Genomic DNA, 15,449 nt, shown 5'->3' with positions numbered 1-15,449 from the left:
TGAAGCAGCTATAAAAGGGAACTGGACCAGTTTGAATTTTAGCAAAGAGAAGAGTATTCTGAGATTAATGTAAGACAAAGAATGACAGAATTGCTTCTGACACATAAGCAAACTTTTTGATTTGATTTATTATTGTCACAAGTATTAGTATACAGTGAAAAGTCTTGTTTCTTGCGCGCTATGCAGACAAAGCATACCATTCATAGAGGAGGAAAGGAGTTTAAAGTTTATTTATTAGTGTCACAAATAGGCTTACATTAACGCTGCAATGAAGTTCCTGTGAAAATCCTCCCAGTCGCCACACTCCAGCGCCTGTTCGGGTACACTGAGGGAGAATTTAGCTTGGCCCAATGCACCTAACCAGAACATCTTTCGGACTGTGGGAGGAAACCGGAGCACCCGGAGGAAACCCACAATGGCACAGGGAGAACATGCAAACTCCGCACAGACAGTGACCCTGGGGATTGAACCCGGGTCCCTGGAGCTGTGAGGCAGCAGTGCTAACCACTGTGCCACCGTGCCACCCAAGAGAGTGCAGAATATAGTGTTACAGTCATAGTTCGGGTGTAGAGAAAGATCAACTTAGTGCGAGGTAGGTCAGTTCAAACGTTTGACGGCAGCAGGGAAGAAGCTGTTCTGGAGTCCATCGGTACGTGACCTCAGACTTTCCTTTTGTATCTTTTTCCCGATGGAAGAAGGTGGAAGAGAGAATGTCCTGGGTGCCTGGGGTCCTCGATTATGCTGGCTGCTTTGCCGAGGCAGCGGGAAGTGTAGACAGAGTCAATGGATGGGAGGCTGGTTTCTGAGATGGATTGGGCTACATTCACGGCCTTTTGTAGTTCCTTGCAGTCTTGGGCACAGCAGGAGCCAAACCAAGCTGTGATACAACCCGAAAGAATGCTTTCTATGATGCATCTGTAAAAGTTGAAAGGATATGAATGGTCTTGTTTTGTTTCTAAAACATGTTATATTCCCAGTGGAGATGCTTCAAAAGGAACCCAGTCTGAATCAGTGGTGGGTGCTATGCACAAGGAAACAGGAAGTGTTCGATAATTTATATTTGTATTTGTGGGTATTAGAAATAAGATGTAGCTTTAAGTAGGTTCTATTTTGCGTTTCTGCATTTGAAAGGGTTAATTAATTCAAATGCTTGCAAGGTAATGAGGGTTTACGATGTGAAAGCAAACAGGATTTCAAGAAAAAATAGGCTGTTGCTTAGCAACCAGGGGCCACCTTGCGATAGAAAGAATTTTTGGCTTAGTTGTAAGCTAGTGCCAGGAGAAGCTGGATACAGGACTGCAGACAGCAGTTTTCCCAAAACAGCAAATGAAAATCCCTGAAACCATGGAATGGGGACAAAAGTATGACTCAGGAAAACAATCAGGTTAAAGGAGCAAAGAACAAGAAGTTAAACAAGGCCTTGTTCACTGAAGTTAAAATAAAAAACAGAGAAAGGGCTCTGGGTTAAAGAGACAGCAGCAGGAACCAAATTTAAAGTTGGCCAGGTGAGAAGCCCAATCTGAAGTAATCAAAAGTTTGGTGACACCTTAATGCAGCCTGTAAGCAGTGGTGGCGTGACTGGGTACCTGAGAGATTGTGTGGAGGCTTGAATGCACATGGTGCTCCAGGCCAGAGGAATACTGAAAGGAGAGGTTGAAATCCTGGATGTGGATTCTTGGTGAAGCTACCCGAGAGAAAGCATTGTGTGGGCGAAGATTTCAAAGTGCGTCCTTTGAGAGTGGAGTTTGGAAACCGTCTTGTGAAAATCAGAGTTCCAGTTGAGATCAGTCTCCTCTCAGTGTGACACCGCAACACTGGGGCGATTTGGAGCGGCACAGTGGTTTGCACTGCTGCCTCACAGCGCCAGGGGCCTGGGTTCAATTTCGACCTCGGGTCACTGTCCGTGTGGAGTTTGCACGTTCTCCCTGTGTCTGTGTGGGTTTCCTCCGGGTGCTCTGGTTTCCGCCCACAGCCCAAAGATGTGCATGTTATGTTGATTGGCCGTGCTAAATTGACCCTAGTGTCAGGGGATTGGCAGGGTGAATATGTGGGGTTTTGGGAATAGGGCCTGGGCGGGACTGTGGTTGGTGCAGACTCGATGGGTCGAGTGGCCTCCTTCTGCACCGTAGGGATTCTATGATTCTATGATTTGATGTGAAATTCACCAAAGTTGTAATTGTCAGAGATGTAGTGTGTCTGACCACATCTGTTTACATTGGCTGAGTACGTACTGAGAACATTAGAGTATAAGATAGATTTCGTAACATTGGGTCCTTACAAATCTCTCTATATCTGTAAAGGTATAGCTGGGGCAAAGGAATTGTGTATTATAGAGTCATAGAGGTTTACGGCATGGAAACAGGCCCTTCGGCCCAACTTGTCCATGCCGCCCAGTTTTGGCCACTAAGCTGTTCCCAATTGCCCGTGTTTGGCCCGTATCCCTCTACACCCACCTTACCCATGTAACTGTCTAAATGCTTTTTAAAAGACAAAATTGTACCTGCCTCTGCTACCAGCTCTGGCAGCTTGTTCTAGACACTCACCACCCTCTGTGTGAAAACATTGCCCCTCTGGACCCTTTTGTATCTCTCCCCTCTCACCTATAGTTAATCTTTTCTTGTTTAATGAATGCTTTGTTGCTTTGTTAAAAGTTAATCGTCAGTCCTGAGACTCTATTCATCCATATCTCTAAACAAAAAAATTGAAGTTCAGATCTACCAAGCCAGATTCCACCCTGGGACCTGACTTTTCCTGGAGAAACATCAGTTGAGGTCGGAACAATAGCCATTTTCAGATTTTCTCAACCAATTGATAATGAAGAAACTCCTCTCACATTCTCCCCGTGTCTGCGTGGGTTTCCTCCGGTTTCCTCCCACAATCCGAAAGACGTGCTGGTTAGGTGCATTGGCCATGCTAAATTCTCCCTCAGTGTACCCGAACAGGTGCCGGAGTGTGGCGACTAGGGGATTTTCACAGTAACTTCCTTGCAGTGTTAATGTAAGCCTACCTATGACACGAATAAATAAACTTAAATTCTCCCTCAATGTACCCGAACAGGCGCCGGAGTGTGGCAACCAGGGGATTTTCACAGTAACTTCCTTGCCGTGTTAATGTAAGCCTACTTCTGACACGAATAAATTAACTTTAGAAACTTTAAAAGTGCTGTAATTTAAGTTTGAGATGGAGAGGTCTTTGTTGTGAAGACCCTGTTTTCCACATTTGGGTTCTGTAAGATTTCCAGGTTAAAGTCTACAGGGGAAAGAAGACAATTTCTCTCCAGTTTTCTGCATACATTTCATCCGGAATTTGAAACTAAATGGCCAGTCTTGGGGAAAGGCTGTTCTCACATTGGTAAATGAATGACAGGCAGTTGTTGGCGATGCCTGACTCTTGATCACGCAGCAGGCGGGTGGAAGGAGCTTTTCATTTCACCCGGGGCTCCCTTTTATTATGGTCCATTGCATCAAATTAGTTTTCACCTTGAGAAGTGTTGGTAGACCACGCGGAATCTGACAAAGTGGTGGAATGCCAAGTTCATTATCTAACTCAGTTGGAGCGCTGCAAAGCATCAGCTAATTAGTTCTTCATGGAATGTGTCAGTGGGCGGGAAGGAAAGCATGTCAGATTATAGAACATAGAACAGTACAGCACAGGAACAGGCCCTTCGGCCCATGATGTTGTGCCGGACATGACGCCAAGTTAAACTAATCCCTTCTGCCTGCGCTTGGTCCATATCCCTCTATTCCTTGCATATTCATGTGCTTATCTAAAAGCCCCTCAAATGCCCCTATTGAACCTGCCTCCACCACCACCCCTGGCAGCGCGTTTCAGACAGCTACCATTCTTTGTGTAAAAAAAACTTGCCCCTCACATCTCCTTTAAACTTTCACCCTCTCACCTTAAGTGTATGCCTCCGGGTATGAGACAATTTCCTCCGGGTGCTCCGGTTTCCTTCCGGAGGAAACCCACACAGACTCGAGGATAACTCCTCGTGACAGTGACCCAAGGTCACAATTGAACCCGGATCCCTGGCACTGTGAGGCAGCAGTGCTAGCCACTGTGCCACTGTGCCGTCCATTTTGATTTGATTTATTATTGTCACATGTATTATTCTACAGTGAAAAGTATTGTTTCTTGCGCGCTATACAGATAAAGAGAAGGAAAGGAGAGGGTGCAGAATGTAGTGTTACAGTCACAGCTAGGGTGTAGAGAAAGATCAACTTAATACAAGGTAAGTCCATTCAAAAGTCTGATGGCAGCCGGGAAGAAGCTGTTCTCGAGTCGGTTGGTACGTGACCTCAGACTTTTGTATCTTTTTCCCAACGGAAGAAGGTGTAAGAGAGTATGTCTGGGTACGTGAGGTCCTTGATAATGCTGGCTGCTTTTCTGAGGCAGCGGGAAGTGTAGACAGAGTTAATGGATGGGAGGCTGGTTTGCGTGATGGATTGGGCTTTGTTCATGACCCTTTGTAGTTTCTTGCAGCCTTGGACAGAACAAGAGCCATACCAAGCTGTGTTACATCCAGAAAGAATGTTTTCTATGGTGCATCTGTAAAAGTTGGTGAGAGTTGTAGCTGACATGCCAAATACCATATCATTTTTTTAAAATATCTGATCCCTTCAGCCAATTTAAGGTGCTTTATTGATCTACAGAGCATGGGCTGACTCATAACTGAGCTATTTGCCTACGAATGGACTGCTTTAAGTTGATTCTCATGCACTGTGAGCTGTTTTTGTTAGACCATAAAACATAGGAGCAGAATTAGGCCACTCGGCTCATCGAGTCTGCTCCGCCATTCAATCATGACTGATATTTTTCTCATCCCCATTCTCCTGCCTTTTCCCCATAACCCCTGATCCTCTTATTAATCAAGAACCTATCTATCTCTGTCTTAAAGACACTCAATGATGTGGCCTCCACAGCCTTCTGTGGCAAAGAGTTCCACAGATTCACCACTCCCTGGCTGAAGAAATTCCTCCTCATCTCTGTTTTAAAGGATCGTCCCTTCAGCCTGAGGTTGTGCCCTCTGGTTCTAGTTTTTCCTACTGGTGGAAACATCCTCTCCACGTCCACTCTATCCAGGCCTCGTAGTATAAGTGTCAATAAGATCCCCCCTCATCCTTCTAAACTCCAACGAGTACAGACCCAGAGTTCTCAAGTTAATTTGAACCCCATGAACAAAGGAACAATGAATTGAAGTGGATAATGTCGCAGTGAAGAAGTGGCGGAATGAGAATTGACAATCAAAACTCAACAAAATGTTACGCTGACGATTACATGACTAAATATGACTGTTATTGTTTATAATGCGGACAAGTACAATGATTACACATTATAATACTCACAGGATAATATTTAATCCTAAAATACATTCTGCTGGATTAAAGTCATTATTACCATCTAAATCATTTCTGGAGGGCATTGCTTCCGTACATAAAGGATTACAAAGTACAATGTTAAAAAAAAAAGCAATTAACTTGGGTTTGCAATTTATTTGCTTCATAAAATATATCGCCTTGCCAGGAAGAAATTCAGCAGAGATGGTGGAATGACTTACAGATGGACCTTTAGGTTCTTGCACAGAAGCAGCAAGCTGTGTCATGAAATGTACTTTCATTAAATTTATAAGTTCAGTCCCGGACAGAGCGATTTTCTAAAATTGTTTTGGGACCCCTGCAACAGAATTCAGGACCAAAGGAAACCAATCAGCAAACGATTGCAAGGAATTAAACTCCAGATAAAGGAGTAGATCTTCCTGGGAAATAATGCTTGGATTACCCTCAATGCCATGAGTGGGACTCGGGGACTAGACGGAGAGCCGAAAGATTCAGATTGTTGGAAACATAGAAACTAGAAGCAGGAGGAGGCCATTCGGCCCTTCGAGCCTGCTCCGCCATTCATTTTGATCATGGCTTATCATCAAATTCAATAGCTTTTTCCCAGGGTGGAAGAGTCAATTAAGTTTATAGTTTATTTATTTATTAGTCACAAGTAGGCTTACATTTAACACTGCAATGAAGTTACTGTGAAATTCTCTTAGTCGCCACAGTCCGGTGCCTGTTTGGGTTAATGTACCTAACCAGCACGTCTTTCAGAATTTGGGAGGAAACCGGAGCACCCGGAGGAAACCCACGCAGACACGGGGAGAACACGCAGACTCCGCACAGACAGTGACCCAAGCCGGGAATCGAACCTGGGTCCCTGGCGCTGTGAAGCAGCAGTGCTAACCACTGTGCTACCGTGTTGCCCAATTACCACGGGGGCACGGGTTTAAGGTGCGAGGGGCAAGGTTTAAAGGAGGTGTACAAGGCAAGTTTTTTATACAGAGGGTGGTGGGTGCCTGGAACTCGCTGCCAGTGGAGGTAGTGGAACCAGATACGATAGTGACTTTTAAGAGGCGTCTTGACAAATACATGAACAGGATGGGAATGGAGGGATATGATCCCTGGAAGGGGTAGGGGCTTTTAGTTCAGATGGGCAGCATGATCAGTGCAGGCTTGGAGGGCCGAAGGGCCTGTTCCTTACTGTATTTTTTTTTTGTTCTTTGTTCATCCTGATCCCGCCCCCCCTTCCTCCCATATCCCTTGATTCCTTTAGCCCCAAGGGCTATATCTAATTTCCTCTTGAATTCACACAACGTTTTGGCCTCAACTACTTTCTGTGGCAGTGAATTCACCACCCTCTGAGTGAAGAAATTTCTCCTCATCTCAGTCCTAAAAGGTTTACTCTCTTATTTTCAAACTATGACCCCGAGTTCTGGACTCCCCAACCATCGGGAACATTCTTACTGAAGAATTTTGTAAGTTTCTATGAGATCCCTTCTCACTCTTCCACGGGTGGCGGGGGGGGGGGCGGCAGGGTTGGGGGTGGGAAGAGGGGTAGGGGAATGATGGCCAACTGCACCTGGAAGAGATAGCCCTGTGGAAACTGGTCCCCTCCCAACCAGGTAAGTCAAGTCTGCATTGGGGACAGAAGGTCACGGAGTGCACACATCTGCCCTTCCCAACCTTCCACATCCCAAGTTTACCAGGTGGTCTCTCCAAGCAGCAGAGGGTCTGTCACTGTTAAAATGTCAGCAGCTTTGTCAGGTTCTCTAGATTGATTCCAGAGATGAGGGGTTTGCCGTATGAAGAGAGATTGAACAGTTTGGGCCGACACTCTCTGGAATTTAGAACAATGAGGGGAGATCAGATTGAGGTATACAAGATGATAAAAGGTATGGATAAAGTAGACGTGGAGCGGATGCTTCCTCTTGTGGGGCATTCTAGGACGAGAGATCATAGTCTTAGGATAAGGGACAGAAAATTTAAAACAGAGTTGAGGAGAAACTACTTCTCCCAAAGGGTTGTGAATCTGTGGAATTCGCTAAACCAAAAGTGTGGTGGATGCTGGGACAGCGAGTAAGTCTAAGGAGGGGTTAGACAGATTTTTAATTGGGAATGGGTTGTAGGGTTATGGGGAGAAGGCAGGAAAATGGGGATGAGGAGCATATCAGCCATGATCGAATGACGGAACGGACTCGATGGGCCGAATGGCCTAATTCTGCTCCGTGGGCGGCACGGTAGCACAGTGGTTAGCACTGCTGCTTCACAGCTCCAGGGACCTGGGTTCGATTCCCGGCTCGGGTCACTGTCTGTGTGGAGTTTGCACATTCTCCTCGTGTCTGCGTGGGTTTCCTCCGGTTGCTCCGGTTTCCTCCCACAGTCCAAAGATGTGCGGGTTAGGTTGATTGGCCATGCTAAAAAATTGTCCCTTAGTGTCCTGAGATGTGTAGGTTAGAGGGATTAGCGGGTAAATGTGGGGGTAGGGCCTGGGTGGGATTGTGGTCGGTGCAGACTCGATGGGTCGAATGGCCTGTTTCTGCACTGTAGGTTTTCTATGATTTCTATGATATCTTATGAATGTTTAAGATTGATGGGGCCCTGAATTGGACACAAAAGTCTCTGTGTTCTCTGTCCCTCTTGTTCAACCCCAGCCTCCCCATTCAGTCATGAGTCTGTGTGCAGCCCTTGTGTCGTATTAACCGCACCCACACCCTCCTGAATCTACATGCCCTCTTCCATGTCAGGCCCCGCTACCCCACACTCATTCATCCCCCTGTCTGCCATCCCTCCCTCCCTCCCCTTCACCCTCATGTCTCGGCGTACTCAGCTTCCTCCGCCCCCACGCTAGTCTCAGCTGACAGAAAAGTTTAAAGTTTATTTAGTAGGCTTACATTAACACTGCAATGAAGTTACTGTGATTCAGTGGGTCGAATGGTCTCCCGCTGTGCTGTACTATGCTGTGTTTCTGTCACCTCTTCAACAAAAAAGTTTAAAGTTAAAGTCTATTCATTATTGTCACAAGTAAGGCTTACATTAACACTGCAATGAAGTTACTGTGAAAATCCCCACACTCCAGTGCCTGTTCGGGTACACTGAGGGAGAATTTAGCATGGCCAATGTACCTAACCTAATCGGACTGTGGGAGGAAACCGGAGCACCCGGACGGAACCAACGCAGACACGGGGAGAACATGCAGACTCCGCACAGACAATGGCCCAAGCCGGGAATCGAAACGGGGCCCCTGGCGCTGTGAGGCAGCAGTGCTAACCACTGTGCCACCCGAGTGCAGCCCTGCCTGCAAAGCCCGCCAGTATTGCCTGAGAGAGTGAGTTGGAGCAGTGCAGTTGAATTTCAATGTTGTCCGCGAGAGTGAAGTGAAGGCGGCAGGATGCACGTCATTTAAATCCAGTCATGATTCAGACTGGCCTCATTTCCCCACTGGCATGGAATGCGGAAGGAGAACATGATTCCAATGAGTTGCGTTTTTAATGAGCATCACATATTAATGCATGCAAATTGGGTTCGCAATAAGGTTCAGTGGGAGAGTTAGCCCCCCGCCCCTGCCCACCAATTAGGCCATCAGGGAATGTGATGAGGGGAAAATTCCGTCTTGTTTGCCCACCGGAAGAAATCTAACTTTGGGCCCCACTCCAAATTTTCTGCTTCTGCCCGTCACCATTCCCAACGCAGCTGGGACTGGAAACTTCCAGACAATGGGTTCTAGAATTCGTTCAAGCCAATTTTCTAGAACAAAATCAAAGCCCTGTCCCCCAATTCTTTGGGTGCTACGAGAGCCCTCAGAGTTCAAAATGGTGTCCACCGCACATGGATGTACTTCCAGTGCACGCTGCACCGGATGTCATCCTGTTAAGGGTGCATGTACCATATAGATAGAGATTTACAGCATGGAAACAGGCCCTTCGACCCAACTTGTCCATGCTGCCCAGTTTTTGCCACTAAGCTAATCCCAATTGCCTACGTTTGGCCCATATCCCTCTATACCCATCTTACCCATATAACTGTCTAAACGCTTTTTAAAAGACAAAATTGTACCCGCCTCTACTATACCTCTGGCAGCTTGTTCCAGACACTCACCACTCTCTGTGCGAAGAAATTGCCCCTCTGGACCCTTTTGTATCTCTCCCCTCTCACCTTAAACCTATGCCCTCTAGTTTTAGACTCCCCTACCTTCGGGAAAAGATATTGACTATCTAGCTGATCTGTGCCCCACATTATTTTATAGACCTCTATAAGATCACCCCTAAGCCTCCTACGCTCCAAGGAAAAAAGTCCCAGTCTATCCAGCTCCTTATATCTCAAACCATCAAGTCCTGGTAGCATCCTAATAAATCTTTTCTGCAAGGATCCAGTCCCGCCGATGTCTACACTGTTTTGTGTGGCTCGGCCATCCCATCGCCAGGATAACTGCTGCGCAGGGTGGTGGGTAGTGGGAGGCGGGGGTCACCTGCGGTGGGACTGGAAGATTCTGCTGGAGGGAAGGGATGGATAATCTCGGCCCTAGAGTTGTTCCAATTTGCTGAAATATAAAGGGAGAACTGTGGTGGGTGCTGACCTCAAGGTTTCTTTGTAAACCAGATACTCCTGGACATGGTGCTGTAATGGGCATTCCCCTCGGAATTCAGCATGACTTAGAGGACGGACAGAGGACAAGCTGCGAGGTAGGCCTGCCAACTTTTCAAGGGGTGTGGGCATTGCTCACTGGGCCCAGCATTTATTGCCCATCCCTAATTGCTCCTTGAGATGGTGGTGGTGAGCTGCCATAGAATCCTACAGTGCAGAAGGAGGCCATTTGACCCATCGAGTCTGCACCCACCACAATCCCACCCAAGCCCTATCCCCATAACGCCATGCATTTACCCTAGCTAGTCCCCCGACACTAAGAGGCAATTTAACATGGCCAATCCACTTAACCCGCACACTTTTGGACTGTGGGAGGAAACCGGAGCACCCAGAGGAAACCCACACAGACACGGGGAGAACGTGCAAACTCCACACAGACAATAAAAACATAAGAACATAAGAAATAGGAGCAGGAGTAGGCCATCTAGCCCCTCGAGCCTGCCCCGCCATTCAATAAGATCATGGCTGATCTTAAGTGAATCAGTTCCACTGCTCCCCATAACCCTTAATTCCCTTACCGATCAGGAATCCATCTATCCGTGACTTAAACATATTTAACGAGGTAGCCTCCACCACTTCAATGGGCAGAGAATTCCAGAGATTCACCACCCTCTGAGAGAAGAAGTTCCTCCTCAACTCTGTCCTAAACTGACCCCCCCTTTACTTTGAGGCTGTGCCCTCTAGTTCTGGTTTCCTTTCTAAGTGGAAAGAATCTCTCCACTTCTACCCTATCCAGCCCCTTCATTATCTTATATGCCTTTATAAGATCACCCCTCAGCCTTCTAAACTCCAACGAGTACAAACCTAATCTGCTCAATCTCTCCTCATAATCTACACCCCTCATCTCCGCTATGGAGACCCGAGGCCAGAATTGAACTCAGGTCCCTGGTTGCTGTGAGGCAGCGGTGATAACCACTGTGCCACTGTGCCACCCTTCTTGAACTGCTGCAGTCCATGTGGTGTAGGTCCTCCCACAGTGCTGTTAGGGAGGGAGTTTCAGGATTTTGACCCAGCGACAGTGAAGGAATGGCCGATATATTTCCAAATCAGAATGGTGGGTGACTTGGAGGGGAGCTTCCAGGTGGTGGTGTTCCCGTGTGTCTGCTGTCCTGATCCTTCTAGATAGAGGTTGTGGATTTGGGAGGTATTGTCGAAGGAGCCTTGGTGAGTTGCTGCAGTGCATCTTGTAGATGGTACACACTGCTGCGTTGTTGGTGGAGGGAGTGAATATTTATAGATGGGGCGCCAATCAAGTGGGGTTGCTTTGTCCTGGGTGTGATTTAAAGTATTCCTGGAGCTTTCATCACAGGACTCTCCATCACCTTTGAATCAACAGTCGACCAACACATCCATCTCAGTGACGCGCTGCCTTCCTACACCAATCGGAAAGCATTGTTACCCAATGGGACAATGCTTGACTCAGCCAAACGGCCTTTTGTTTTCCCCATGTTTAATATTTTTATCAATTATCTCTTGATCTGATTTGATTTATTATTGTCACATGTACTGGGATACAGTGAAAAGTATTGCTTCTTGTGCGCTATACAAAGCATACAGTTCATAGAGAAGGAAACGAGAGAGCACAGAATGTAGTGTTACAGTCATAGCTAGGGTGTAGAGAAAGATCAACTTAATGCGAGGTAGGTCCATTCAAAAGTCTGACAGCAGCAGGGAAGAAGCTGTCCTTGAGTCGATTGGTACGTGACCTCAGACTTTTGTATCTTTTTCCCAATGGAAGAAGGTGGAAGAGAGAATGTCCGTGGGGTCCTTGATTATGCTGGCTGCTTTTCCGAGGCAGCAGGAAGTGTAGACAGAGTCAATGGATGGGAGGCTGGTTTGCGTGATGGATTGGGCTACGTTCACAACCCTTTGTAGTTTCTTGCGGTCTTGGGCAGAGCAGGCGCCATACCAAGCTGTGATACAACCAGAAAGAATGCTTTCTATGGTGCATCTGTAAAAGTTGGTGAGAGTCGTAGCTGACATGCCAAATTTCCTTCATCTTCTGAGAAAGTAGAGGTGTTGGTGGCACCACTGTCATTAATATCCTGCTGATTTTTCTCCAGGGTTGCGCATAGCAGTGTCCTGGAGGCTTCAGGCCAACCCTGGTAGGTTGGCAACTCTGAAAGAGATTATGCCAAGCAACGGAGAGGGATCCTGACGGGAGTGGGGGGGGGGGGGGGGGGAAGAGGGTTTACGTGCACATGTCGCGGTAGAGCCACTCAGTGGCCAGGCTGTGGAACTGCAACCACATTCTGACCCACTCTGCAATAGAACTAATTGTTTCCCGGGCTGATATTGAGTGAGACTTAACGTCGAAACTACTTATCGCAGTGAAGCCCGCGGATATAATGAATATTGCAGGGAAACATGGTGCAGTTGGAATGAAAAATTCCAGATTAGGCTGTTGAGAAAGGAGTTTTATTTTTAAACGATCTGCAGTTCCCCCCACCTCCAGCTTTTAGAAGCTAAATAGATACGCATTTATATTTGAAGTTTATTTTTCAAAGTTTTTATTTATTAGTGTCACAAGTAGGCTTACATTAATACTGCAATGAAGTTACTGTGAAAATCCCCGAGTCACCACATTCCGGCGCTTGTTCGGGTACACTGAGGGGGAATTTAGCATGGGCAATGCACCCTAACCAGCACGTCTTTCGGATTGTGGGAAGAAACCGGAGAACCCGGAGGAAACCCATGCAGACACGGGGAGAACATGCAGACTCCGCACAGACAGTGATGCACCCCATTCCTGGCTGCAAGGTGCTTTACAGCTTACAGCATGCTTCTCAAATGTAGGAAATGTGCTGAGTAAACCTTTGTGCATTGCAAGGTCCCACAAACAGCCTTATAATGATCAAGGTAACGGGAAGAATAGACGGTCGATCACGCCAGCGGGATTTTCCAGTCCCACTGCAGTGAATGGAGATTTGGCTGGGCACCAAGTTCTCCATCCTTGCTTGCAGCAGCGGCGAGGCGTGAATGGCCGATAAGATCATTCTCCTCGTGAAGAAACAGCCTTAAGTGACACAAGGGAAAACTTTTAAATTTCACACAGTGAGTGGTTAGGTTTTACAATGATAGGGCAGTGTATCCAGATTCAATAATAGCATTTGAAATTGGGATTAGATAAATTATTTTCTGGCAAAAGAAATTGCAGGAACATTGGGAGGAGTGGGACTAACCGGATCGCTCGATTCGGTGGGCTGAATGGCCCCTACTGTGCTGTACTGTGCTGTTTTTCTGTCATCGCTTCAACAAAAAAGTTGAAGTTTATTTATTATTGTCACAAGTAGGCTTATATTAACACTGCAATCAAGTTACTGTGAAAATCCCCTAGTCGCCACACTCCAGCGGCTGTTCGGGTACACTGAGGGAAAATTTAGCATGGCCAATGCACCTAACCAGCACGTCTTTCGGACTGTGGGAGGAAACCGGAGCACCCGGAGGAAACTCACGCAGACACGGGGAGAACGTGCAGACTCCACCCAGACAGTGACCCAAGCCGGGAATCGAACCCGGGTCCCTGGCGCTGTGAGGCAGCAGTGCTAACCACTGTGCCACCGTGCCACACAGTGATGTTGATTGAGTGATAAATATTGAGCAGGACACCAGGGGATCTCCTGAGAGCTTCTTCAAAAATAATGCAGTGGGAACGTTTGCGTCCACCTGGAAGAGTAGAAGTGGCATCGGATTGACGTCTTGCCTGAAAGACGCTATCTCTGGCAGTGCAGCACTCCTTCAGCGTCACATCAGGGTAACAACCTGAATTTTATGCTCAAATCTCTGGAGCGGTATTTGATCCCACAACATTTGAGCTCGGACTGCTGTCACCAAGCTGCAGCTAATATATTGAGCTATATTTAATAATATATATCTAATATATCTATCTAGCATATAGATTGATATATATATTCAAACTCTTGCAAATTCTGTACTTTCAGCAAGCGTTACAATTAATTGCTGCAATATTTTTCCATTATACTATTCTGTCACATATTACTCTGGAACAACTGCCTGTCTTATTTAAGTTTACTCATATCTATCTCTTCCATTTCTCACATTAAGCTTCGCCAGCTTTACATCCGAGGAAAGTTTCTCCACAACTGAAACCTGTTAAAATTGGGTCAACGGTCAGTATTCCCACATCCTCAATTCTCCACCACCTCCCTGCTGTCACAGGGCTAAAGTCCGACTCCTCCTGTCCCCCCAGTTCTCTGTAATTTTGTTTTATTCATTCGTGGGACATGGGGCATCGCTGGCTGGCCAACATTTATTGTCCATCCCTAGTTGCTCTTGGAAGGCAGTTGAGAATCAACCACATTGCTGTGGATCTGGAGTCACATGTAGGCCAGACCAGGAAAGGACAGCAGATTTCCTTCCCCAAAGGACATTAGTGAACCAGATGGGTTTTTCCAACAATCGACAATGGTTTCATGATCATCAGTAGATTCTTCATTCCAGATATTTTTTTTTATTGAATTCAAATTCCACCACATGCTTTGGTAGGATTTGAACCCGGGTCCCTGGCGCTGTGAGGCAGCAGTGCTAACCACTGTGTCACCCCTGTGCCACCATGCTTCCCCAATTTTCCGAGAATTGATGATGGTTTCATGGTCATCAGTAGATTCTTAATTCCAGATATTTTTTGTTTATTGAATTCAAATTCCACCACTTGCCATGGCTGGGATTCGAACCCAGGTCCCAAGAACATTAGCTGAGTTTCTGCATTAATAGTCTAGCGATAATACCACTGGGCCATCGCCTTCCCTCAGTTCAGTTCAATTCAGCTCCCTTTCCTTTCCATCAGTCTAGTGTTCAGCAACCCTCTTTCCTACCCTAATGCTTCCTCCCCCAGAGTACCCTCCCATCACTGCCACATCCCAGTATCACACAACCCCCCTACATCTTCAACACCAATCCCACAGGACAGAACTTCTTTCCCACCTTACTCCTACAGGGGCAGGTACCCGCTTGCTCCTGCTACCCCGACCTAAGAACACCGGCCATTCTTGTGCGGCAGAATGAGAAAGTCTACCTTCCCAGGGATGGGTTCGGCACAGACTTAAAATTGTAAAGCACTTCATTAAACAGAACAAGTGCTCAAACAATTTAACATTGGAGCATGGCTTTTTGCACAGGAGGGTTAGAATTCTCAGAAGGGTTTCCTCCCACAGTCCACAAGATGTGCAAGTTAGATGGATTGGCCATCCTAAATTCCCCCTTAGTGTCCAAAGATGTGCAAGTTATGTGGATTGGCCATGCTAAATTGCCCCTTCATGTCCAAAGATGTGCAGGTTAGCTAGATTGGTCATGGGATATGTGCAGGGTTACAGGGATAAGGCAGGAAGGTGGGACTGGGTAAGAGGGTCGGTGCAGGCTCGATGGGCCAAATGGCCTCTTTCTGCACTGTAGGGGTTCTATGGTTGTTTACATATTAGTTAAAGTGCGAAATGGACTAAGTTCAGCATAGGTTCAGTGTGCACT

At 46.7% G+C, this 15,449-nt stretch overlaps 1 protein-coding gene across 1 annotated transcript in view; it reads right to left on the bottom strand.

Moving 5' to 3' along the window:
• Nucleotides 1-851: 851 nt before the first annotated feature.
• The window catches only part of churc1 (churchill domain containing 1), a 52,727-nt gene continuing 38,129 nt past the window's right edge, over nucleotides 852-15,449 (bottom strand). Inside the window, exon 6 of the transcript XR_013499989.1 lies at nucleotides 852-915. The gene's annotated coding sequence lies outside the window, so the exon portion shown is untranslated. The remainder of the gene's footprint in view (nucleotides 916-15,449) is intronic.

Source organism: Mustelus asterias, chromosome 18 (assembly GCF_964213995.1).
Source record: "Mustelus asterias chromosome 18, sMusAst1.hap1.1, whole genome shotgun sequence".
In the NCBI taxonomy this organism is placed as follows: domain Eukaryota; kingdom Metazoa; phylum Chordata; class Chondrichthyes; order Carcharhiniformes; family Triakidae; genus Mustelus; species Mustelus asterias.
This window is presented reverse-complemented; position numbering and strand designations above follow the sequence as displayed.